The sequence below is a fragment of the Triturus cristatus genome, chromosome 2_2 (genome assembly GCF_964204655.1).
Source record: "Triturus cristatus chromosome 2_2, aTriCri1.1, whole genome shotgun sequence".
NCBI lineage: Eukaryota > Metazoa > Chordata > Amphibia > Caudata > Salamandridae > Triturus > Triturus cristatus.
The window spans coordinates 520,690,998-520,715,359 of NC_140582.1; positions in this window are offsets into that span (position 1 = coordinate 520,690,998).

Sequence of the window (24,362 nt, forward strand, 5' to 3'; positions counted from 1 at the left end):
ACCTATATTCTCCTAGGCTTTGCTACTGTCGCGCAGTTTCTTTTACATTTTCTTCAAAGTAAGAATCTCCAGTGACACTTTCCAATCCTATACTGTCTATAGTACATCCAGGAATACATCCATTCAAGTAAACGATCTAAGGTCAGCCTTTGACCTAGTCCCCAGGACAAAACTATGGGGGGTTTTGGCGGGGTTGGGGATGCCTGCCGAGCTTTTGAATATTGTCATTAGGCTACATGACGATAACTTTGCCCAGGTTCGTTGGGGAAACCAAGGGCAGGTTACTGATAAATTCAAAGTAACTCGGGGTGTCAGGCAAGGGTGCGTCCTTGCGCCAACTCTTTTTTTGTTATTCATAGACAGAGTTGTGCAGTATTTTACATCTATTTCAACTGACGCTCCCTCCGTGGGTGGTACTAAAATCCCACTGCTCATGTTTGCTGATGACACCCTTTTACTGTCACAGACGCAGAGGGGGTTACAGGCAGCCCTAAATAGATTTGCAACCTTTTGTTCGGATCACGATCTCCAAGTGAACGTTTCCAAAACCAAGTATATGCTTTTTAATAAAGGACGAAGCGTGGGAGGCCGCGTCATGATGAATAATGAAATCCTTGAACGTACTAATATCATGACTTATCTGGGGATTGTTCTGGAAAATAAATTGAGCTGGAAGCCACAAATAGAACTACTATCTCTTAAATTTGCTCAGCTCTCAGGTGGTCTGGTAAAATAACAGAGGCAGTCCCAGACTAAAAGGATAGGTCCAGCAATCAAGATTTTTAACTCTAGGATCAGCTCTGCGATCCTATACGGAGCAGAACTCTGGAGTTTTGCTGACCTATCTTCCCTGGTTAAGGTGCAAAATAAATTTTTAAAGAACCTTACGGGCCTTCCTTGCTCCAGTCCCGTGAAACCTTTACTACTGGACCTTGGATGTCGTTCTATTGATGATATTGCTCGGTTCAAACCTCTGGCCCTCTGGCGCAGACTGTGGATTACCCCTGAACTAGCCTCTTATGCTAAGATATTTCTGGATGTACGTTCCATTCTAGGCTCTGGAAATATAGCTTGGTTTAAGGAAGTCAGACTGCTTCTGGAATCTATGGGCCTGGGAAACCTATGGACTGACCTTGCTAACAACCCCTTTCCTGGAAAAAAATTATTTAAAGGCTTGTATTGGTCTCTGGTATATCAGAAACAGCTAACTCACATCTCGGCTGAGTCTCTAACCGGCAGGTTCCTCGAGTGGAAAAATGCTCCCCACCTAGAAGACTATTGGGATGTTATTTACAGGCCCAGCGACAGGAAACTTTACCATCAATTCAGGGTCGGATCTTTACCTATCAGATCGTTTACTAAAAACTGGAAGGGTGAGGTGTCTGACTCCTATCGCCGGTGTACAGACTGTGTTGAATCTGTTGGTCACTTATTTTTTGCTTGCCCAGCCTATGCTGCCCCCCGGGCGAAGTGGCTTAAACCCATTTGTCGCAATATGGGCACTAGGCTGGGGCTTGTGGCTCTAAGTACTCTAAGATTTGACACTAGTGAATCCATTGTAATAGCCGTGGCCAAATATATGGGTTGGGTTTGGATCATCAGAAATAAGACCTGACAGCACCCAGTGATGTGTCTTAGAAAAAAAAAAAAAAATTTTTTTTAACTTTGCTTTTAATTCTTGAATTGTCTTTGTATGAACTTTTTTATAATGCATTGTCTTTTATGATGAATTTTAATCGATAATAAAGACTACATGAATGAATGAATGTAAACGTTTATCCTTCTTTTTTATATCTCTCATACTTAGTTGGTTTCACCAACAACCACCCATGCTTCCGCTCCTTCCTTGCTTGCCTTGGCTTTGAGTTTGAATTTGAACCAAACAACGCAGATTTTCGCTATCTAGCACTATCCACCCATACTTTGTCGCCCACCCAGGCAGGCATTCTTTCACCTTCCACCCATCCTTCAACAACCCTTGCATCTGATCTGATTACTATCAGCCACCTATGCATGCTTCCAACAACATATCCTTCTCTGCCAGTCAGTCATATTATTTATCTCGCCCGTCCTTCCACCCTTAGTTGTTTCCCTCTTTGTTCAACACATCCATCAAGGCCATCTGATCTGAGTTTGTCTTCTCCATAAAACCTTCACACAGCTGATTTTGGAGTCAAATCGAAGAGGCCATTGGTTACTCTAATCACGCTGCTAATGCTAAGTAAAGGGTGTCTTCTTCAACCGTTGTATAATAATAAGTCGCACAGTACAGTGAAATAGTGAACACACTTCCATCTAGTAGTAATGTCAAGAATTGATGAATATAACTTACCTCCGCTGGCCACTGCTGCTGCATCCCCCCCTGTCTCGTCTGCAGGTGCCGCCACTTCGCCTGCCCCCTCCGGAATGGCCGCATCGCTGGCCCCGACGGCACTGGTGGATGGTAGTGTGCCTATAAAAAAACATCACAAATTTTTAGATGCCTGGAAACCTCCCCCTATTTTAAGTGTTGTTCACTTGGAACATTGAAAAAAAAGTTAATACAACATACATCAGCACTAGACAGTATGTACAGTCAGTAGACAGACACTAGTGGTGATATGGTTCCACTTCCTAGGGTCATCTAGTCCTACTCTACTCTTTTGAAAGTTAGCCTGAGCCATGTGTAACCCTTTTAGATTCATCATGTCGACTACTACTCTTTTGGTGCATATTTAATTATACCTGCAAGCTTAGTGAGATGTGCAGTAGAGTAGATGCCTTTGAGGCCACTTGACTGTTGCGTACAAGTGACGAGGTCGGAAAAAACACACTTATTGAGTTTGTTTAGTTCATATTGCTTAGCCATCACATACATGTTACAATTTTTGCCATGACTGCAAAATGCTTCCATTCACCAGTATCCTATCTAACGGCTAACTCGCAGCATTTTTCTCAAATAATAGGCGGATGATTCCCTTCTACAAACCAGAGATTTACAGAACATATTATGATGCAAGATTATGTAACCAGTATTTCTACGTTCTACGGTGAGGGGTCTTCCAGAATTCTAAAGATCTTGGCTCTTGTTCTTGTTGTCATGCACTTGTAAATGTTTACTGTTTTAATGTTAGGCTTTTTGCTGGCTTATTGACTATGGTTGTAGTAAAATAAATTTCATATTAACGATGTACAGAGTTTGATACTTGTTTCAAATAAACCTTTTGAACTAACACATAGACTCTGTGGTATTTGGTGTGGTGGGGTGGACTTACACAAGTGAGTGTGCAAAATGGTATTATTATGTTCTGGGTTGTCTGTCTCAGTCATCATCAACATTTTGTATCTTCTTCGTGGGGGGGTTCGGGATTGGGACCCTAATTTGAGACACTATAGCTAGTCAGTCAGGGGATCCTGGGTTCTTCGGGCTGAGGTGTGATCAGTAAGGTCCAACCTCCCATCAGCAACATCCTATTTTGTTGTGCATAGTTCTGTATGTGGCTCTGCAGAATCACTAGACAATAGTAGTATCATGTACTATCCGATCAAAAATACTAGTCAAATATCTGGTTGGCCATTTTGTTTGTGGTAATTGTCAAAACCTCAACATTGAGAAGACTTGAAGAGGACAACCCAAAGGACAGGACACAGTGGCTAGAGCTATTGGGCAATCAGAGTTTTATTATGCCAAAGAAAACCTTCTATAAAGAGTGGGCAGCTGTGCAAGCTTCGCTACAGACAGTAATATAATAGTAATAGTAGTAGTAGTACAGAGAGTCATAGCAGAGGCAGTTAGAAGCAACTTAGAGGCAGGGATAAACAGAATTTGGAAACAGATAGTCAAGGTCAAAGAAGTAAGCTTTTGTAAAAATAGAATTAGAAAGTGGAACCATAATTTATAGTTCGGAAAAAAAAGATGCAGTAAAAGTTAGGGAAATATAAATGTCAATATAACCACTGGAGAACTTACTGGGGCCAGCAGCAGGAGCCTCGGTAGAGGAGCGGTCCTCCTGTGGGTCCCCCGCCGACTCCGACCCCGTCTTCTTGCCCCTGGGTGGTGCTGATGATCATGTAAAATATAATAAAGAAAGAGACAAACATTAGGGAGTGCTGTGAAAGAAATAATAATAAATCATTTGGAAAAATAAGTCAAACAAGATTTTAGGAAACAACTATTGCAATAAAATTGAACTATCTAATCAGATGGATCAACTACTGGCTTCTTCCTGCATTCACGGATCGTCTACTTATTTATGAACACTCCAGTGTTCCATAATCATTCTGATTACAAATACTAACGAAGCCTGGTAAGTAAGTACCACCTGACCTACACCACTTATTCCAGACGGGCCAATTGTTCACTAAGTCAGCATTTCCATTTTTTTTCAGCCATCAAATGCATAGATGAGATGGAGGACACATGCATACATTAGTGCATACATAGAAGATACAACAAATTGTGGGTTGGTTGCATGATTCTGATCTAGTTCTGCTACTGACTGACCATGCTAAGCCTACCACTCACTAAACAAAGTACAAAAGGTTCGACGGAGGACTGGGGTAAGCAGCACTCAGTGACAGAGGAGGCGTCACGCAGACCGCATAAAACAATTATTAACTAATACTAACAAACTAAACCTAGTATCCAATATCCATCCACCACAATTTCACAGTAGGACAATGGAAGGACTAGAGTCTCTCTAACAAATCGCATTACCTAACTTCAGTTCTGTAAAATAAACTCTTATATAATCAGCATCAGCACAAGCTAGCGCAAACTAAGTTTCAAACAAGTAAGAGTACCACCGAGCACCTGGGTCCTTAAATCAAAGAACATTTTGCTTTTTGGAACTTAATTTACCAGCAACGCTTGGCACGCAGCAGTAATCTTGTTGTTCATCAAATTTAATATACACAATAAGTTACTCACCAAGCCAGACGACCTCGACACCTAGCAGGTCCAACAGGTCCTGCTCCCGGTCCAGGATGTCGGACAACCGGTGGGCTAGTTGATTGTGGGTGCGCCGGACCCCAGAGCACCGGAACACGGCCGGCGCACCTTCGCCCACCGACGGTGCCGCTCCTGGGTAGCGTAGCCGGAGCCGGGCCTGCCGCCTGCTGCCTGCTGCCAAGGTCAAGGGGAGGTGGCGCTGGATGAAAAAAACAAGGGCGGCCACCTCCTCCTCCCCAAATAGTTGCCGGGCCTGCACCCCTGCAGGACGCATTCTGCCGCAAGGCAGGCGGGCCTTCTGTGCTCCTGCCGGTCCCTTGCCCTTGCCACCGGGACTTGCTGGGAGGCGGAAAAGAAAAGTTAGAAGGGGAAAAAAAGTTAGGGGGAAGAAGATAGAAAGAACGTTATAAAAGTAACAAAAACACAGTAAAAGTAGAAATAAAATGGAAAATATAAACTTAGGCAAAGAGAGAGATAGATAATAATTTTAAAAAGTCAGAAAAATGTTTTAAAGACAAAGGATGGCAAAGATAAAGGGAGGATAAAAAAGTAGGCCCAGAACCATAGCATAGAGTGAAAAACAAGATGGCCGCGCCCATTCGCGACCGTGTGGGCAAGTTCGCGCGATATTTCTCGCGAACATGTACTATTCATCGCGAACAAGTAAAATGCGCTCCCGAACACGTCAATGCACATTGCGAACACGCTATCCGCGACCCGGAACAGGAAATAAGGCCTCGCGAGCGGGCGGGACAATAGAAAAACAAGATGGCCACGCCCATTGACGACCGCATGGGTAAGATCGCGAGATATATCCCCCGAGCATGCAAACAGCTCCCCGAACATGCTTACCGCGCTCGCGAACAAGAAAAAGCCATCGCGAACAGGTTGCCACAAGCAACTATGCAAGCTCGCGAAGCTACGCGAAGGTCGCGTAGTGCAATGACATCTTCGCGAAGCTTGGCGAAGCTTCGCGAAGCTTCGCGAAGCGCGGCTACGCGAACTACGCCCAGGGTTATACATGACCATTGCTACTCAAGGGCCATGATGTTGCTGACACAGGTGTGTCATCCCTGTACACAAGTGAGCTTTAACAAGGACATACGTGCTATTCCACTGGAGATATGTTGTACTATTGGGGCATGTGTGGTAGCAGAGTTTGCTAGTCTTTGTGTGCCACATTGGTGTATTGGTATGACATGGTCACAGTCCAGTATTCTTGTGATCTCTTTGGACGAAGTGTTTTCTTCCAGTGTTCCTAGTTCCCATCTCATTTCATACAAGTGATGATGTCACCATCGTTAATGATTCTGGTGCTGAGTTTTGTATGTGCATATGTGATTTGACCTGTCAATGTTCCACATGTTGACATGGATTGGGCAAGGTAGCACTCTGGCTTGTCAATGTTAATGACAGTGAGGGCCGTTGGTGTGTGTGTTGCAGTTTGGCTGCTGTGAGTAGCATGTCTCCTCCAATGCTGTCCATGTTTGACCTTGTGTCTACAGTGTCTATGTCAGTGAGTGGTGTGTTGTGTGAAGGATGCCTATGTCTCAGCACAATGTAGGGGTGGAATGCAGCTCACAACAGCACCGAGTGTGAATGTGACCATGCTATGGTGTCGGCTACATTGGTGTGTCCATTACATTCACTGTCAGATGTCCCCTGTCAATGGTGTATATGTGAATTCCTGTGTGTTTTGTACAATGTACCATATATATGGCTCTCCACATTTGTCATCTGCAAGACACACCTCCCCTGCCCGGCCAGGGGGCATCCCTGGACACTGCATCCCCAGACAATGATTTTGAACGTATGGTTGCAATGGCTGTGTGTGCGACCGGGTTTTGTTTGGTCAGTGCATATGTGTGATTGTCAGCCACATCATTTCTCAGGCTCAGTGTCAGACATCTTGTCAGTCCATTTCCACTCCCTGTGAGGTGAGCATGGTTCAGTGTGAGCTTGCTGGGCCATGTGGGTGGGTGTGGATTGTCTGTGACTGCAACTCCCATCATGCTCTTGGCTACACCCCCCTTCCCAGCATGCCCATACTTCCTCCCTCTTGCCTGTGCTTCCCTGTGAGGGGGTGTGACAGCAATGGCAAGATGGCTGACTGTGAAATCCTGGTGTTTGTTTGGCTACAAGTCCAAAGAGAGCCCCTGTGCTTCACACAGCATCACCTAGTACGGGGTATCTTTTGCTGATATTTCACTGAGGTGCATTCTACCCGGTGAGTTGTGTGGAGTTTGTGTTGGGCGGGTGGGGGGTTGTCTCCACTTGCTGGTAAGTATGGTGAGAGCTGTCAGTTCTCCTTCCCACCCATCCAGACATCCCACCATGAAACGTGCTTCCATTGGAGGGCATGCAAGTTGTCTTTCAGGATGTCAGTCAGTGGTGTCCTGCTTCTGATTTGCACACAAGCCCTACCAGGGCCTTGTGCTCCCCACAGCAGGACCCAGTGTCAGCCATCTTGTCAGTCATTTTCCACTCCCAGTGATGTGGGCATGGTTCAGTGAGGTCTTGATGGGCCAATCAGGAGGGGGAGCATTATCTGTGACTACAAACCCCATCATGCTTTTGGATGCACTCACTTCACCTGCATCCCCACTATTCCTTCCTGTCAGTCAGCTGCACTGTGAGGTAGTGTGTTTGTGGTGGCTATCTGTCTGGCGGTGTTTATTTAGCTTTGTGCCACTGCCTTCCTCTATTTGTTTGTTTGGAGGTTGGTCCATGTCATGAAACAGTTCCAAGTCACTATGAGATGGCAGGTATTGTGTTTGTCTGACTGGCATACACATCTTGGGTATGTTGTTTGTGAACTCACCAGGCTCTGGTATATCTGTTAGACCATGGACTAGGGGTGGGCGGAATTCGCGTAATCGCGTTACGCAAATCTCCGCGAAACGGTAAAAAATCTCCGCGAACACGCAGAAATTCCGCGAACACGCGGAATTGCTTGTTCGCGATACTTTTTTCCTGTTCGCGATCGCTGTTTGCGTGCTCGGGGTGAAATATCTCGCGAACACGCATATTGAGAACGCGAACAAGCAAAAAATTTCGCAAAGTCGCGGAATGCAGCTTTTTGGGCAATTTCGCGTTCCCCGCGGAACGCGAAATTACCCAAATTCCGCAAATTCCGCGAACGGAACGGAATTTGCCGCCCAGGCCTACCATGGACGCTCTCTGGTGGTAGGATGTCCCGCACCTTCTCCTCCCAGGTCTTGAAGTAGACTGGTTTGGCAGGAGGGCCACCGCCGGTGCACTGACTTAGGGCGTGATCTTTTTCAATGAGTTTCTTGACCCTCCTAAGCACGTCTTATCACCTGTTCTCGATATCGTCATTTGTGCACCTTGCTGATACTTGTGCGTTCACCTTGTCCACAATCCTCGCCCACATCTTGGTTTTTTGTGACATGGGGGTCCTTTGGACCAATGTAACCAAACAAATGTGGCTCTACTCTGATGATCTCGTCTACCAGCACTTCTAACTCACTATCTGTGAACTTTGGATTCTTCTTTGGGGTCATGGTGATGGGTGGCGGTGGTGAGTGATGTTTGTGTGAGGGTGCAGGTGAGGGTGGGTTAGTGTTGGTTTTGCTAGCCGTATGTGTGTGTGCTTTTGGATGAGGTGCTGATGGTGTGTGAGTTGTGTGATGGGTGAGTTGTGAGTGTGTCTGTGGTTGCTGTGTGAAGGTGTTTGCTGCTGGCTGAGTCTCCTATTTGCAAGGGATCATGGTAGTGATTGAAGTCCTTTATATAGTTGGAGTTGTGGGTGTGTCTTTGTCCCATGTCTTTTTTTTATATGTATTTGCTTTGTCATTGCTTGCTTGGTCCTTTTTTTGTCTTTTTTCCTTTGGGTTTTCTAGGCATGAAAGAGACGTTCTTCTGACTGAGACGAACGCTGATGTTGGCTCGTGCGGGCTTCTCCGCCTCGTTCACGATGACTATCTTCTGTGTTTCATACGCATCGGTTGCGGAGATCTCTATTACTTTTGGGCCCGGCTTTCTGTGCGTGTCGGTCGTGCGGTTTGGTCTCCGTGCGAGTCGGTCTGGTTTTACACGCATTGCATTGTACTGTGCGGGTCAGACATAGCGGGTACGTGTCGGTCGGGTTAAGTCCGTCGGTGAAACTCGCGTCGGTTTTCCGGTCGGATTACTATTTTCCCTACGACTAGGTCGTACGGCTTGTATTCCGTACGTGTCGGTTGTAATTCACACGCGTTGCATCGTACTGCACGGGTCGTACAGCGCCGGTCCGTGTCGGTTGGTATCCGTTCCGGGTCCGTGACGGTCGGTAAGATTTGCATCCGGAATCGGAATCGGCCCCCAAGTGTTAAAAAGCAAGGAGTACGTGTTTCTGAATGCTCTAAGAAATCATGGACTTTATCATGGAGACAGAAACAGTTTAAGAAGTTAAGAACTAAAATGTTCGGACTAGAGTAATACAAATTTGGTGAAAAGGATGACGTAGTATAAAAGGAGAAGCGCTGATCTTAAGCAAAATGAACACATTGAGAGTGTTGTTGAGAAAGCTTTTGCTCTGAAAAGGAAAGTAGTTATATTAATATTGAATAGAATGAGGACACTAGACAAAAAAGTGTGGTGCATGAGAAAATAACTGTTAGAAAATGGCTTATTGTCTCAGGGGAAATCACCACTAAACAATGGGAAACATTATGGCAAGACATCCCTAAAACATACCGCAGTATCGCGGCGTGCGAAACTGCATAGAAATTAATGTTCCGATGGTATCATACACCCACTCATCTAGCAAGTATCTACCACACGGTCCCCGATGTGTGTTGGCATTTCAACCTTTTGGAAGCAGGTCTTGGGCCACATTAAAGGGATCTTGGGCTTTCTGCTCCCGGGCCTCCCCTAAGTTACGGTCTTAGGCATACGGCCGCTCGGCATTAAGGCTATGACACGTGCCGACTGGGCCTTAGCAAGCCACCCATTACTAGCTGCGTGGCAGCTCATCGCATGTGCCTGGAGGCAGAAGTCGCCTCACTCCGTGGCGCAGTGGTTTGTTTCGATGCATCTCCTTTCGCGATGGAGTGGCTGTCACACAGTCTGGCGAACAACAATAAGAAGTTCCAGCAGATATGGCAGCCCCTCATAAATTATCTCACACACATAGAATTCACGTGTTTTAACCCCCCTAAGCTCAGAGCGCTCCACCTTTTCAGATCCGAGTGACCTACAGCCTCTCGTGGCTGTCTAGAGACTTCCTGCTCGGGTGGAAGGCAACAGAGCCTCACTCCCCTAGCTGTTTGCGGCGAGACCCCGTGCTTCACCAATATCGCACAGACACTGCTTTCTCTGACCTCTAGGAAATTATTATAATTGGTTGGCTGGTTTCCCCTAGTTCACCCATCAAGATGCCCTCTGATGCCACAACATACGAGGCTGTACAGCTACCGCTTTCACAACACTAGATGTGCTCCCATGGTCAGGTTTAAGATGGAGACACAGCCCCTGGAACCTACTATTGTGGGCCACAGGGGGTCCCTTGCGCTTTCCTTTCCACTCAGGGCGAGGGAGCTTTAGTTGTATCATATTTACTGATATCCTCTGGCACAATTTATTTGACGCTACATTTGCCATGTTAACACAGCCGGCCCAAAGAGGTTGTAGGTGGCATGCTGTGTATTCCTTGTACTGCCCTCTTGGATTTCTCACTCATGGATATGTAGCCGTCAGGGGTTGTAGGCAATACAATGTATGTTAATGGCTTATTAAGAGAACTAATTTTTGCAAAATGTTTAAAAATTAATGGAAGGACACCTCTTGTAAAGAAACTTATTTTAAAGAAGAAAGCTATTTGTAAGAGAACACATTTAACTGGTTGTTGTTATGAAGTAAAAGATGGTATTCCTGCTGCAAAAGAGTAGATGGTCCCAAGGAATATAGAGGAAGTGGGAACTGAAGAGGTGCCAAGTAGGCATACACAGACCCCAGTATACAAATGGAGCTGTAGTATTATTTACAGTGTTTGTCGGGAGTCAATTTTTATTATTGAAAACTTTTATGTCGGACTTTCAATCCAGAAATCTCAAACAGAAAATAGCAATTTTGCAAGGATTAGATCCATGCAGAGTGATGACATTTAGTAATTTACTGGGACATTCATTGGCATGTCTATCAATGAAAGTTTGCAGAAGAACCTTTCATTATTTTAGGATGTCAGCTGCTCAACACTCCAAAATCCGAACTTTGTTTACAAGACTTACTATGTAAAAACTCCTGCCTTACGTTTACGAGAGATGAATACAGTCTTATTTTATGATACACTAGCAGAGGTAGAAAAAGTTTGTGAAGTATTCAGTTTTGGTTGTTTGGTCCAGAAGAGGACTTTAAGGAAAATGTAGAATTGGTTATTGGAGGTGTAGAAGAACAGGATACAGAAATTAGTACTGAAAACTTTGCACAAGAGGGGCCGTATTAGATATGGTGCCCTGGGGGCGCAACAGGAATTTGCGTCTACTTTGTGCCCCGTCCAGGGCACTTTGGCATTACAGAAGGGGCTGCAGGTGCTTGTGTGGCCTATTTTGTAATACCAATAGCGCTGGCACACATAAAGCGCCAGCACCATTATCAAGGGGGCATTCCCTCATTCGCTTGGGGGCAAGCCCCATGCAAATGAGGGAATCCATTTGCCTCTGCACCTGCACCGTATTACTGACGCGGGCACAGGGGGATAGGGGCCCTCAGGAAGCACACTGTTAGTGTGCCTCATGAGAGCAGCCCTCAGCAGGGGGATAAGGGGCTCCTATGGACAAACCAGACATCCCTTTGCAGGCGGGTGCAGTCACTCACTGCACCCACCTGCAAGGAGATCTCTAATCCCCTTTAAAAGTGCAGGCGGGTTGGCACCGGCAGAGTGAAACACTGAGCGGCTGTAAAGCATCAGCTCCGCATTTCACGTGAATGTGCTGCCCCCAGGGCAGCATGAGTTTGTGGCTGCCCTGGGGGGAAACACATTCCTCATAATGCAGTGCACTTTCCTTCATTGCGCCTGGCACACCTTTTTAAAGGTGCCCCAGGTGCAATGAAGGAAAATGAGCTTCATGTGGAATGCGGCCCCTGATTGCAAAGTTTATCACAGTTTGTTCTGAGAAACCAAACTTTGTTTGTATTTGTTGTTGACTCACTCACTACAAAATGCAAACTCACAATGTAGTTGTGCACTCTAAAGCTGAAAAGTGAACAATGATAAGTGACAAGAATTTGTTGCATATTTATTTCTTGTGAAAACATTGATTTTCCTACACATAAGATTGTGTCAGAACTGCTTTGATAAGTTAGAGAATAGAAAGATACCAGCTAGAGCCATATACTCTAAGTTAGAATTGATGTCTGTTCCAGAAGAGCTTAAAGTATTAAAGTTTATGAATCAATTCTAATTCAGTGTATACATCCATTCCAAGCCATAGTTTGGATGGAGCCAAAAACAGGAAAATTGCCTCCAACTGAGCTCCTGGAAGAGTTGTGTATTTTACTCTAGATCCGAAACAGAATATAGAAACTATAGGGGTAAATAAAGATATTCAGGACCTAATTATTTTAGTCGGTGGTGTACCAACAAAGAGTAGAAAAATAAGGCAATAGTTAGTAGATGTTAATAAGGTCAAAAAAGCAACATTGTGCCTAGTAAAAATATTGTTTACTATACAAATGTTGATGTGGCTTAAAATGTAACTTGTATAGAGGATGGAACATTAGCATCAAGCAGATATATTGAAAAAGTTGATCAATCCAGATATGAACAAATTAATGAACACTACAGCATCCCTCCCCTGAATTCTAAAGAAATGATTGGTGATGGTATTAATCTGTTTCAAATGAAAGAAGCAATTGGAGGTCCTGTAAGTGTATAGGAAAAAAGTTTAGAGGCTTGGGGCCTGATTCACAGAACGAACTTAAGACAAAATCCTAAACTTACAACTTTTGGTATTCACAGAAGTTAGGATTTTGTCTTAAGTTTGTCTTAAGACAAACTTAAGACAGACTTAAGACAGACTTAAGACAGACTTAAGACAAACTTAAGACAGACTTAAGACAGACTTAAGACAAACTTAAGACTGACTTAAGACAGACTTAAGTTAGGATTTTGTCTTAAGTTTGTATTAAGTCTGTCTTAAGTCTGTCTTAAGATTGTCTTAAGACAAAATCCTAACATCTGTGAATACCAAAAGTAGCAAGTTTAGGATTTTGTCTTAAGTTGGTTCTGTGAATCGGCCCCTTGCTGTTTTCCCCAACTGTTTCCCACTGGAGCAGGAGGCCGATGTGATGACTGTGCTCTACAGATACCACTACCTGAATACTGCTCAAAACAACTATATTCAGAGGATCCAAGATTTCATCAGGTCATTCCATACATATTCCATCTTCAGTTTGAAAGTGACTTGTCTGGACTTTCATATGCTGTGAATCATATACTAAATACAGGTGTTAATCTTCAAAATCTCTCTGCAAAGGAAATTGTTGATAAAGTTCAAGAAAAAGATGAAAACTTAGAAAAAAAAGTAATATATTTGATGGCATGCCAATGTGGCACCAATGAGTATTGGTTTCGTCGACATGGAGAACTCAAATACATGCTGAGAAATCTGGGTGCGCCAACTTCGTTTATTACACTTAGTTGTGCTGAATATGCATGGGAATACCTCCTTGAATTTTTAAGAGAGGCAAACTCAAACATTGAGGTCATCAACTTAAACACAGCAAGAGAACTTTGCTCTTTAGATCCGTGCTAATGTTTGCAGATACTTTAACCACAGATTCCAAGCCATGTCATCTTTTATCTGCATCAAAAGTAAGCCTCCTCTTGGTGAAGTGGTACAAAAGGGGTTGGTGATGGATGGAGCATCAGAACCAATCAAACACTCACACCCAGTCAACAGATCTGGGTTTGATCCATCACCATTCTTTAGCCCACCCTGCCACCCCAGTTCAGACATGGCCATATGCAAATCAGTCTAACCCTGTGCCTCATGGGAACAGTCCAGCCCGAACTGCTAAGCCATGTCTTCCCTGGACCGGAAACAAGCTTCCTAGGCCCGGTTTCTGGCATTTCAGCCGTCTTCAGCCAGGCTTGCTTGAATCCAGTGGCAAAGTGAGCAAGGGACTCACGTCTGAGCATACCCTGCCAACTTATGGCGAACAAAGTGGTACAAAAGGGGGTGGTGATGGATGGAGCATCAGAACCAATCAAACACTCACACCCAGTCAACAGATCTGGGTTTGATCCATCACCATTCTTTAGCCCACTCTGCCACCCCAGTTCAGACATGGCCATATGCAAATCAGTCTAACCCTGTGCCTCAAGGGAACAGTCCAGCCCGAACTGCCAAGCCATGTCTTCCCTGGACCGGAAACAAGCTTCCTAGGACCGGTTTCTGGCATTTCAGCCGTCTTCAGCCAGGCTTGCTTGAATCCAGTGGCAAAGTGAGCAAGGGACTCACGTCTGAGCATACCCTGCCAACTTATGGCGAACAAAGTGGTACAAAAGGGGGTGGTGATGGATGGAGCATCAGAACCAATCAAACACTCACACCCAGTCAACAGATCTGGGTTTCATCCATCACCATTCTTTAGCCCACTCTGCCACCCCAGTTCAGACATGGCAATATGCAAATCAGTCTAACCCTGTGCCTCATGGGAACAGTCCAGCCCGAACTGCCAAGCCATGTCTTCCCTGGACCGGAAACAAGCTTCCTAGGACCGGTTTCTGGCATTTCAGCCGTCTTCAGCCAGGCTTGCTTGAATCCAGTGGCAAAGTGAGCAAGGGACTCACGTCTGAGCACACCCTGCCAACTTATGGCGAACAAAGTGGTACAAAAGGGGGTGGTGATGGACGGAGCATCAGAACCAATCAAACACTCACACCCAGTCAACAGATCTGGGTTTGATCCATCACCATTCTTTAGCCCACTCTGCCACCCCAGTTCAGACATGGCCATATGCAAATCAGTCTAACCCTGTGCCTCATGGGAACAGTCCAGCCCGAACTGCCAAGCCATGTCTTCCCTGGACCGGGAACAAGCTTCCTAGGACCGGTTTCTGGCATTTCAGCCGTCTTCAGCCAGGCTTGCTTGAATCCAGTGGCAAAGTGAGCAAGGGACTCAACGTCTGAGCATACCCTGCCAACTTATGGCGAACAAAGTGGTACAAAAGGGGGTGGTGATGGATGGAGCATCAGAACCAATCAAACACTCACACCCAGTCAACAGATCTGGGTTTGATCCATCACCATTCTTTAGCCCACTCTGCCACCCCAGTTCAGACATGGCCATATGCAAATCAGTCTAACCCTGTGCCTCATGGGAACAGTCCAGCCCGAACTGCCAAGCCATGTCTTCCCTGGACCAGAAACAAGCTTCCTAGGACCGGTTTCTGGCATTTCAGCCGTCTTCAGCCAGGCTTGCTTGAATCCAGTGGCAAAGTGAGCAAGGGACTCACGTCTGAGCATACCCTGCCAACTTATGGCGAACATATGGCCATGTCTGAACTGGGGTGGCAGAGTGGGCTAAAGAACGGTGACGGATCAAACCCAGATCTGTTGACTGGGTGTGAGTGTTTGATTGGTTCTGATGCTCCGTCCATCAGCACCCCCTTTTGTACCGCTTTGTTCGCCATAAGTTGGCAGGGTATGCTCAGACGTGAGTCCCTTGCTCACTTTGCCACTGGATTCAAGCAAGCCTGGCTGAAGACGGCTGAAATGCCAGAAACCGGTCCTAGGTAGCTTTTTTCCGGTCCAGGGAAGGCATTGCTTGGCAGTTCGGGCTGGACTGTTCCCATGAGGCACAGGGTCAGACTGATTTGCATATGGCCATGTCTGAACTGGGGTGGCAGAGTGGGCTAAAGAACGGTGACGGATCAAACCCAGATCTGTTGACTGGGTGTGAGTGTTTGATTGGTTCTGATGCTCCGTCCATCACCACCCCCTTTTGTACCGCTTTGTTCGCCATAAGTTGGCAGGGTATGCTCAGACGTGAGTCCCTTGCTCACTGTGCCACTGGATTCAAGCAAGCCTGGCTGAAGACGGCTGAAATTCCAGAAACCGGTCCTAGGTAGCTTGTTTCCGGTCCAGGGAAGGCATTGCTTGGCAGTTCGGGCTGGACTGTTCCCATGAGGCACAGGGTCAGACTGATTTGCATATGGCCATGTCTGAACTGGGGTGGCAGAGTGGGCTAAAGAACGGTGACGGATCAAACCCAGATCTGTTGACTGGGTGTGAGTGTTTGATTGGTTCTGATGCTCCGTCCATCACCACCCCCTTTTGTACCGCTTTGTTCGCCATAAGTTGGCAGGGTATGCTCAGACGTGAGTCCCTTTCTCACTTTGCCACTGGATTCAAGCAAGCCTGGCTATAGACGGCTGAAATGCCAGAAACCGGTCCTTGGTAGCTTGTGTCCGGTCCACGGAAGGCATTGCTTGGCAGTTCGGGCTGGACTGTTCCCATGAGGCACAGGGTCAGACTGATTTGCATATGGCCATGTCTGAACTGGGGTGGCAGAGTGGGCTAAAGAACGGTGACAGATCAAACCCAGATCTGTTGACTGGGTGTGAGTGTTTGATTGGTTCTGATGCTCCGTCCATCACCACCCCCTTTTGTACCGCTTTGTTCGCCATAAGTTGGCAGGGTATGCTCAGACGTGAGTCCCTTGCTCACTTTGCCACTGGATTCAAGCAAGCCTGGCTGAAGACGGCTGAAATGCCAGAAACCGGTCCTAGGTAGCTTGTTTCTGGTCCAGGGAAGGCATTGCTTGGCAGTTCGGGCTGGACTGTTCCCATGAGGCACAGGGTCAGACTGATTTGCATATGGCCATGTCTGAACTGGGGTGGCAGAGTGGGCTAAAGAACGGTGACGGATCAAACCCAGATCTGTTGACTGGGTGTCAGTGTTTGATTGGTTCTGATGCTCCGTCCATCACCACTGCCTTTTGTACCGCTTTGTTCGCCATAAGTTGGCAGGGTATGCTCAGACGTGAGTCCCTTGCTCACTTTGCCACTGGATTCAAGCAAGCCTGGCTGAAGACGGCTGAAATGCCAGAAACCGGTCCTAGGTATCTTGTTTCCGGTCCAGGGAAGGCATTGCTTGGCAGTTCGGGCTGGACTGTTCCCATGAGGCACAGGGTCAGACTGATTTGCATATGGCCATGTCTGAACTGGGGTGGCAGAGTGGGCTAAAGAACGGTGACGGATCAAACCCAGATCTGTTGACTGGGTGTGAGTGTTTGATTGGTTCTGATGCTCCGCCCATCACCACCCCCTTTTGTACCGCTTTGTTCGCCATAAGTTGGCAGGGTATGCTCAGACGTGAGTCCCTTGCTCACTTTGCCACTGGATTCAAGTAAGCCTGGCTGAAGACGGCTGAAATGCCAGAAACCGGTCCTAGGTAGCTTGTTTCCGGTCCAGGGAAGGCATTGCTTGGCAGTTCGGGCTGGACTGTTCCCATGAGGCACAGGGTCAGACTGATTTGCATATGGCCATGTCTGAACTGGGGTGGCAGAGTGGGCTAAAGAACGGTGACGGATCAAACCCAGATCTGTTGACTGGGTGTGAGTGTTTGATTGGTTCTGATGCTCCGTCCATCACCACCCCCTTTTGTACCGCTTTGTTCGCCATAAGTTGGCAGGGTATGCTCAGACGTGAGTCCCTTGCTCACTTTGCCACTGGATTCAAGCAAGCCTGGCTGAAGACGGCTGAAATGCCAGAAACCGGTCCTAGGTAGCTTGTTTCCGGTCCAGGGAAGGCATTGCTTGGCAGTTCGGGCTGGACTGTTCCCATGAGGCACAAGGTCAGACTGATTTGCATATGGCCATGTCTGAACTGGGGTGGCAGAGTGGGCTAAAGAACGGTGACGGATCAAACCCAGATCTGTTGACTGGGTGTGAGTGTTTGATTGGTTCTGATGCTTCGTCCATCACCACCCCCTTTTGTACCGCTTTGTTCTCCATAAGTTTGCAGGGTATGCTCAGACGTGAGTCCCTTGCTCACTTTGCCACTGGATTCAAGCAAGCCTGGCTGAAGACGGCTGAAATGCCAGGAACCGGTCCTAGGTAGCTTGTTTCTGGTCCAGGGAAGGCATTGCTTGGCAGTTTGGGCTGGACTGTTCCCATGAGGCACAGGGTCAGACTGATTTGCATATGGCCATGTCTGAACTGGGGTGGCAGAGTGGGCTAAAGAACGGTGACGGATCAAACCCAGATCTGTTGACTGGGTTTGAGTGTTTGATTGGCTCTGATGCTCCGTCCATCACCACCCCCTTTTGTACCGCTTTGTTCGCCATAAGTTGGCAGGGTAAGCTCAGACGTGAGTCCCTTGCTCACTTTGCCACTGGATTCAAGCAAGCCTGGCTGAAGACGGCTGAAATGCCAGAAACCGGTCCTAGGTAGCTTGTTTCCGGTCCAGGGAAGGCATTTCTTGGCAGTTCGGGCTGGACTGTTCCCATGAGGCACAGGGTCAGACTGATTTGCATATGGCCATGTCTGAACTGGGGTGGCAGAGTGGGCTAAAGAACGGTGACGGATGCAACCCAGATCTGTTGACTGGGTGTGAGTGTTTGATTGGTTCTGATGCTCCGTCCATCACCACCCCCTTTTGTACCGCTTTGTTCGCCATAAGTTGGCAGGGTATGCTCAGACGTGAGTCCCTTGCTCACTTTGCCACTGGATTCAAGCAAGCCTGGCTGAAGACGGCTGAAATGCCAGAAACCGGTCCTAGGTAGCTTGTTTCCGGTCTAGGGAAGGCATTGCTTGGCAGTTCGGGCTGGACTGTTCCCATGAGGCACAGGGTCAGACTGATTTGCATATGGCCATGTCTGAACTGGGGTGGCAGAGTGGGCTAAAGAACGGTGACGGGTCAAACCCAGATCTGTTGACTGGGTGTGAGTGTTTGATTGGTTCTGATGCTCCGTCCATCACCACCCCCTTTTGTACCGCTTTGTTCGCCATAAGTTGGCAGGGTATGCTCAGACGTGAGTCCCTTGCTCACTTTGCCACTGGATTCAAGCAAGCCTGGCTGAAGACGGCTGAAATGCCAGAAACCGGTCCTAGGTAGCTTGTTTCCGGTCCAGGGAAGGCATTGCTTGGCAGTTCAGGCTGGACTGTTCCCATGAGGCACAGGGTCAGACTGATTTGCATATGGCCATGTCTGAACTGGGGTGGCAGAGTGGGCTAAAGAACGGTGACGGATCAAACCCAGATCTGTTGACTGGGTGTGAGTGTTTGATTGGTTCTGATGCTCCGTCCATCACCACCCCCTTTTGTACCGCTTTGTTCGCCATAAGTTGGCAGGGTATGCTCAGACGTGAGTCCCTTGCTCACTTTGCCACTGGATTCAAGCAAGCCTGGCTATAGACGGCTGAAATGCCAGAAACCGGTCCTAGGTAGCTTGTGTCCGGTCCAGGGAAGGCATTGCTTGGCAGTTCGGGCTGGACTGTTCCCATGAGGCACAGGGTCAGACTGATTTGCATATGGCCATGTCTGAACTGGGGTGGCAGAATGGGCTAAAGAACGGTGACAGATCAAACCCAGATCTGTTGACTGGGTGTGAGTGTTTGATTGGTTCTGATGCTCCGTCCATCACCACCCCCTTTTGTACCGCTTTGTTCGCCATAAGTTGGCAGGGTATGCTCAGACGTGAGTCCCTTGCTCACTTTGCCACTGGATTCAAGCAAGCCTGGCTGAAGACGGCTGAAATGCCAGAAACCGGTCCTAGGTAGCTTGTTTCTGGTCCAGGGAAGGCATTGCTTGGCAGTTCGGGCTGGACTGTTCCCATGAGGCACAGGGTCAGACTGATTTGCAAATGGCCATGTCTGAACTGGGGTGGCAGAGTGGGCTAAAGAACGGTGACGGATCAAACCCAGATCTGTTGACTGGGTGTCAGTGTTTGATTGGTTCTGATGCTCCGTCCATCACCACCGCCTTTTGTACCGCTTTGTTCGCCATAAGTTGGCAGGGTATGCTCAGACGTGAGTCCCTTGCTCACTTTGCCACTGGATTCAAGCAAGCCTGGCTGAAGACGGCTGAAATGCCAGAAACCGGTCCTAGGTAGCTTGTTTCCGGTCCAGGGAAGGCATTGCTTGGCAGTTCGGGCTGGACTGTTCCCATGAGGCACAGGGTCAGACTGATTTGCATATTGCCATGTCTGAACTGGGGTGGCAGAGTGGGCTAAAGAACGGTGACGGATCAAACCCAGATCTGTTGACTGGGTGTGAGTGTTTGATTGGTTCTGATGCTCCGCCCATCACCACCCCCTTTTGTACCGCTTTGTTCGCCATAAGTTGGCAGGGTATGCTCAGACGTGAGTCCCTTGCTCACTTTGCCACTGGATTCAAGTAAGCCTGGCTGAAGACGGCTGAAATGCCAGAAACCGGTCCTAGGTAGCTTGTTTCCGGTCCAGGGAAGGCATTGCTTGGCAGTTCGGGCTGGACTGTTCCCATGAGGCACAGGGTCAGACTGATTTGCATATGGCCATGTCTGAACTGGGGTGGCAGAGTGGGCTAAAGAACGGTGACGGATGAAACCCAGATCTGTTGACTGGGTGTGAGTGTTTGATTGGTTCTGATGCTCCGTCCATCACCACCCCCTTTTGTACCGCTTTGTTCGCCATAAGTTGGCAGGGTATGCTCAGACGTGAGTCCCTTGCTCACTTTGCCACTGGATTCAAGCAAGCCTGGCTGAAGACGGCTGAAATGCCAGAAACCGGTCCTAGGTAGCTTGTTTCCGGTCCAGGGAAGGTATTGCTTGGCAGTTCGGGCTGGACTGTTCCCATGAGGCACAGGGTCAGACTGATTTGCATATGGCCATGTCTGAACTGGGGTGGCAGAGTGGGCTAAAGAACGGTGACGGATCAAACCCAGATCTGCTGACTGGGTGTGAGTGTTTGATTGGTTCTGATGCTCCGTCCATCACCACCCCCTTTTGTACCGCTTTGTTCGCCATAAGTTGGCAGGGTAAGCTCAGATGTGAGTCCCTTGCTCACTTTGCCACTGGATTCAAGCAAGCCTGGCTGAAGACGGCTGAAATGCCAGAAACCGGTCCTAGGTAGCTTGTTTCCGGTCCAGGGAAGGCATTGCTTGGCAGTTCGGGCTGGACTGTTCCCATGAGGCACAGGGTCAGACTGATTTGCATATGGCCATGTCTGAACTGGGGTGGCAGAGTGGGCTAAAGAACGGTGACGATCAAACCCAGATCTGTTGACTGGGTGTGAGTGTTTGATTGGTTCTGATGCTCCTTCCATCACCACCCCCTTTTGTACCGCTTTGTTCGCCATAAGTTGGCAGGGTATGCTCAGACGTGAGTCCCTTGCTCACTTTGCCACTGGATTCAAGCAAGCCTGGCTGAAGACGGCTGAAATGCCAGAAACTGGTCCTAGGTAGCTTGTTTCTGGTCCAGGGAAGGCATTGCTTGGCAGTTCGGGCTGGACTGTTCCCATGAGGCACAGGGTCAGACTGATTTGCATATGGCCATGTCTGAACTGGGGTGGCAGAGTGGGCTAAAGAACGGTGACGGATCAAACCCAGATCTGTTGACTGGGTGTCAGTGTTTGATTGGTTCTGATGCTCCGTCCATCACCACCGCCTTTTGTACCGCTTTGTTCGCCATAAGTTGGCAGGGTATGCTCAGACGTGAGTCCCTTGCTCACTTTGCCACTGGATTCAAGCAAGCCTGGCTGAAGACGGCTGAAATGCCAGAAACCGGTCCTAGGTAGCTTGTTTCCGGTCCAGGGAAGGCATTGCTTGGCAGTTCGGGCTGGACTGTTCCCATGAGGCACAGGGTCAGACTGATTTGCATATGGCCATGTCTGAACTGGGGTGGCAGAGTGGGCTAAAGAACGGTGACGGATCAAACCCAGATCTGTTGACTGGGTGTGAGTGTTTGATTGGTTCTGATGCTCCGCCCATCACCACCCCCTTTTGTACCGCTTTGTTCGCCATAAGTTGGCAGGGTATGCTCAGACGTGAGTCCCTTGCTCACTTTGCCACTGGATTCAAGTAAGCCTGGCTGAAGACGGCTGAAATGCCAGAAACCGGTCCTAGGTAGCTTGTTTCCGGTCCAGGGAAGGCATTGCTTGGCAGTTCGGGCTGGACTGTTCCCATGAGGCACAGGGTCAGACTGATTTGCATATGGCCATGTCTGAACTGGGGTGGCAGAGTGGGCTAAAGAACGGTGACGGATCAAACCCAGATCTGTTGACTGGGTGTGAGTGTTTGATTGGTTCTGATGCTCCGTCCATCACCACCCCCTTTTGTACCGCTTTGTTCGCCATAAGTTGGCAGGGTATGCTCAGACGTGAGTCCCTTGCTCACTTTGCCACTGGATTCAAGCAAGCCTGGCTGAAGACGGCTGAAATGCCAGAAACCGGTCCTAGGTAGCTTGTTTCCGGTCCAGGGAAGGCATTGCTTGGCAGTTCGGGCTGGACTGTTCCCATGAGGCACAAGGTCAGACTGATTTGCATATGGCCATGTCTGAACTGGGGTGGCAGAGTGGGCTAAAGAACGGTGACGGATCAAACCCAGATCTGTTGACTGGGTGTGAGTGTTTGATTGGTTCAGATGCTTCGTCCATCACCACCCCCTTTTGTACCGCTTTGTTCGCCATAAGTTTGCAGGGTATGCTCAGACGTGAGTCCCTTGCTCACTTTGCCACTGGATTCAAGCAAGCCTGGCTGAAGACGGCTGAAATGCCAGGAACCGGTCCTAGGTAGCTTGTTTCCGGTCCAGGGAAGGCATTGCTTGGCAGTTTGGGCTGGACTGTTCCCATGAGGCACAGGGTCAGACTGATTTGCATATGGCCATGTCTGAACTGGGGTGGCAGAGTGGGCTAAAGAACGGTGACGGATCAAACCCAGATCTGTTGACTGGGTTTGAGTGTTTGATTGGCTCTGATGCTCCGTCCATCACCACCCCCTTTTGTACCGCTTTGTTCGCCATAAGTTGGCAGGGTAAGCTCAGACGTGAGTCCCTTGCTCACTTTGCCACTGGATTCAAGCAAGCCTGGCTGAAGACGGCTGAAATGCCAGAAACCGGTCCTAGGTAGCTTGTTTCCGGTCCAGGGAAGGCATTTCTTGGCAGTTCGGGCTGGACTGTTCCCATGAGGCACAGGGTCAGACTGATTTGCATATGGCCATGTCTGAACTGGGGTGACAGAGTGGGCTAAAGAACGGTGACGGATGCAACCCAGATCTGTTGACTGGGTGTGAGTGTTTGATTGGTTCTGATGCTCCGTCCATCACCACCCCCTTTTGTACCGCTTTGTTCGCCATAAGTTGGCAGGGTATGCTCAGACGTGAGTCCCTTGCTCACTTTGCCACTGGATTCAAGCAAGCCTGGCTGAAGACGGCTGAAATGCCAGAAACCGGTCCTAGGTAGCTTGTTTCCGGTCTAGGGAAGGCATTGCTTGGCAGTTCGGGCTGGACTGTTCCCATGAGGCACAGGGTCAGACTGATTTGCATATGGCCATGTCTGAACTGGGGTGGCAGAGTGGGCTAAAGAACGGTGACGGGTCAAACCCAGATCTGTTGACTGGGTGTGAGTGTTTGATTGGTTCTGATGCTCCGTCCATCACCACCCCCTTTTGTACCGCTTTGTTCGCCATAAGTTGGCAGGGTATGCTCAGACGTGAGTCCCTTGCTCACTTTGCCACTGGATTCAAGCAAGCCTGGCTATAGACGGCTGAAATGCCAGAAACCGGTCCTAGGTAGCTTGTGTCCGGTCCAGGGAAGGCATTGCTTGGCAGTTCGGGCTGGACTGTTCCCATGAGGCACAGGGTCAGACTGATTTGCATATGGCCATGTCTGAACTGGGGTGGCAGAGTGGGCTAAAGAACGGTGACAGATCAAACCCAGATCTGTTGACTGGGTGTGAGTGTTTGATTGGTTCTGATGCTCCTTCCATCACCACCCCCTTTTGTACCGCTTTGTTCGCCATAAGTTGGCAGGGTATGCTCAGACGTGAGTCCCTTGCTCACTTTGCCACTGGATTCAAGCAAGCCTGGCTGAAGACGGCTGAAATGCCAGAAACCGGTCCTAGGTAGCTTGTTTCTGGTCCAGGGAAGGCATTGCTTGGCAGTTCGGGCTGGACTGTTCCCATGAGGCACAGGGTCAGACTGATTTGCATATGGCCATGTCTGAACTGGGGTGGCAGAGTGGGCTAAAGAACGGTGACGGATCAAACCCAGATCTGTTGACTGGGTGTCAGTGTTTGATTGGTTCTGATGCTCCGTCCATCACCACCGCCTTTTGTACCGCTTTGTTCGCCATAAGTTGGCAGGGTATGCTCAGACGTGAGTCCCTTGCTCACTTTGCCACTGGATTCAAGCAAGCCTGGCTGAAGACGGCTGAAATGCCAGAAACCGGTCCTAGGTAGCTTGTTTCCGGTCCAGGGAAGGCATTGCTTGGCAGTTCGGGCTGGACTGTTCCCATG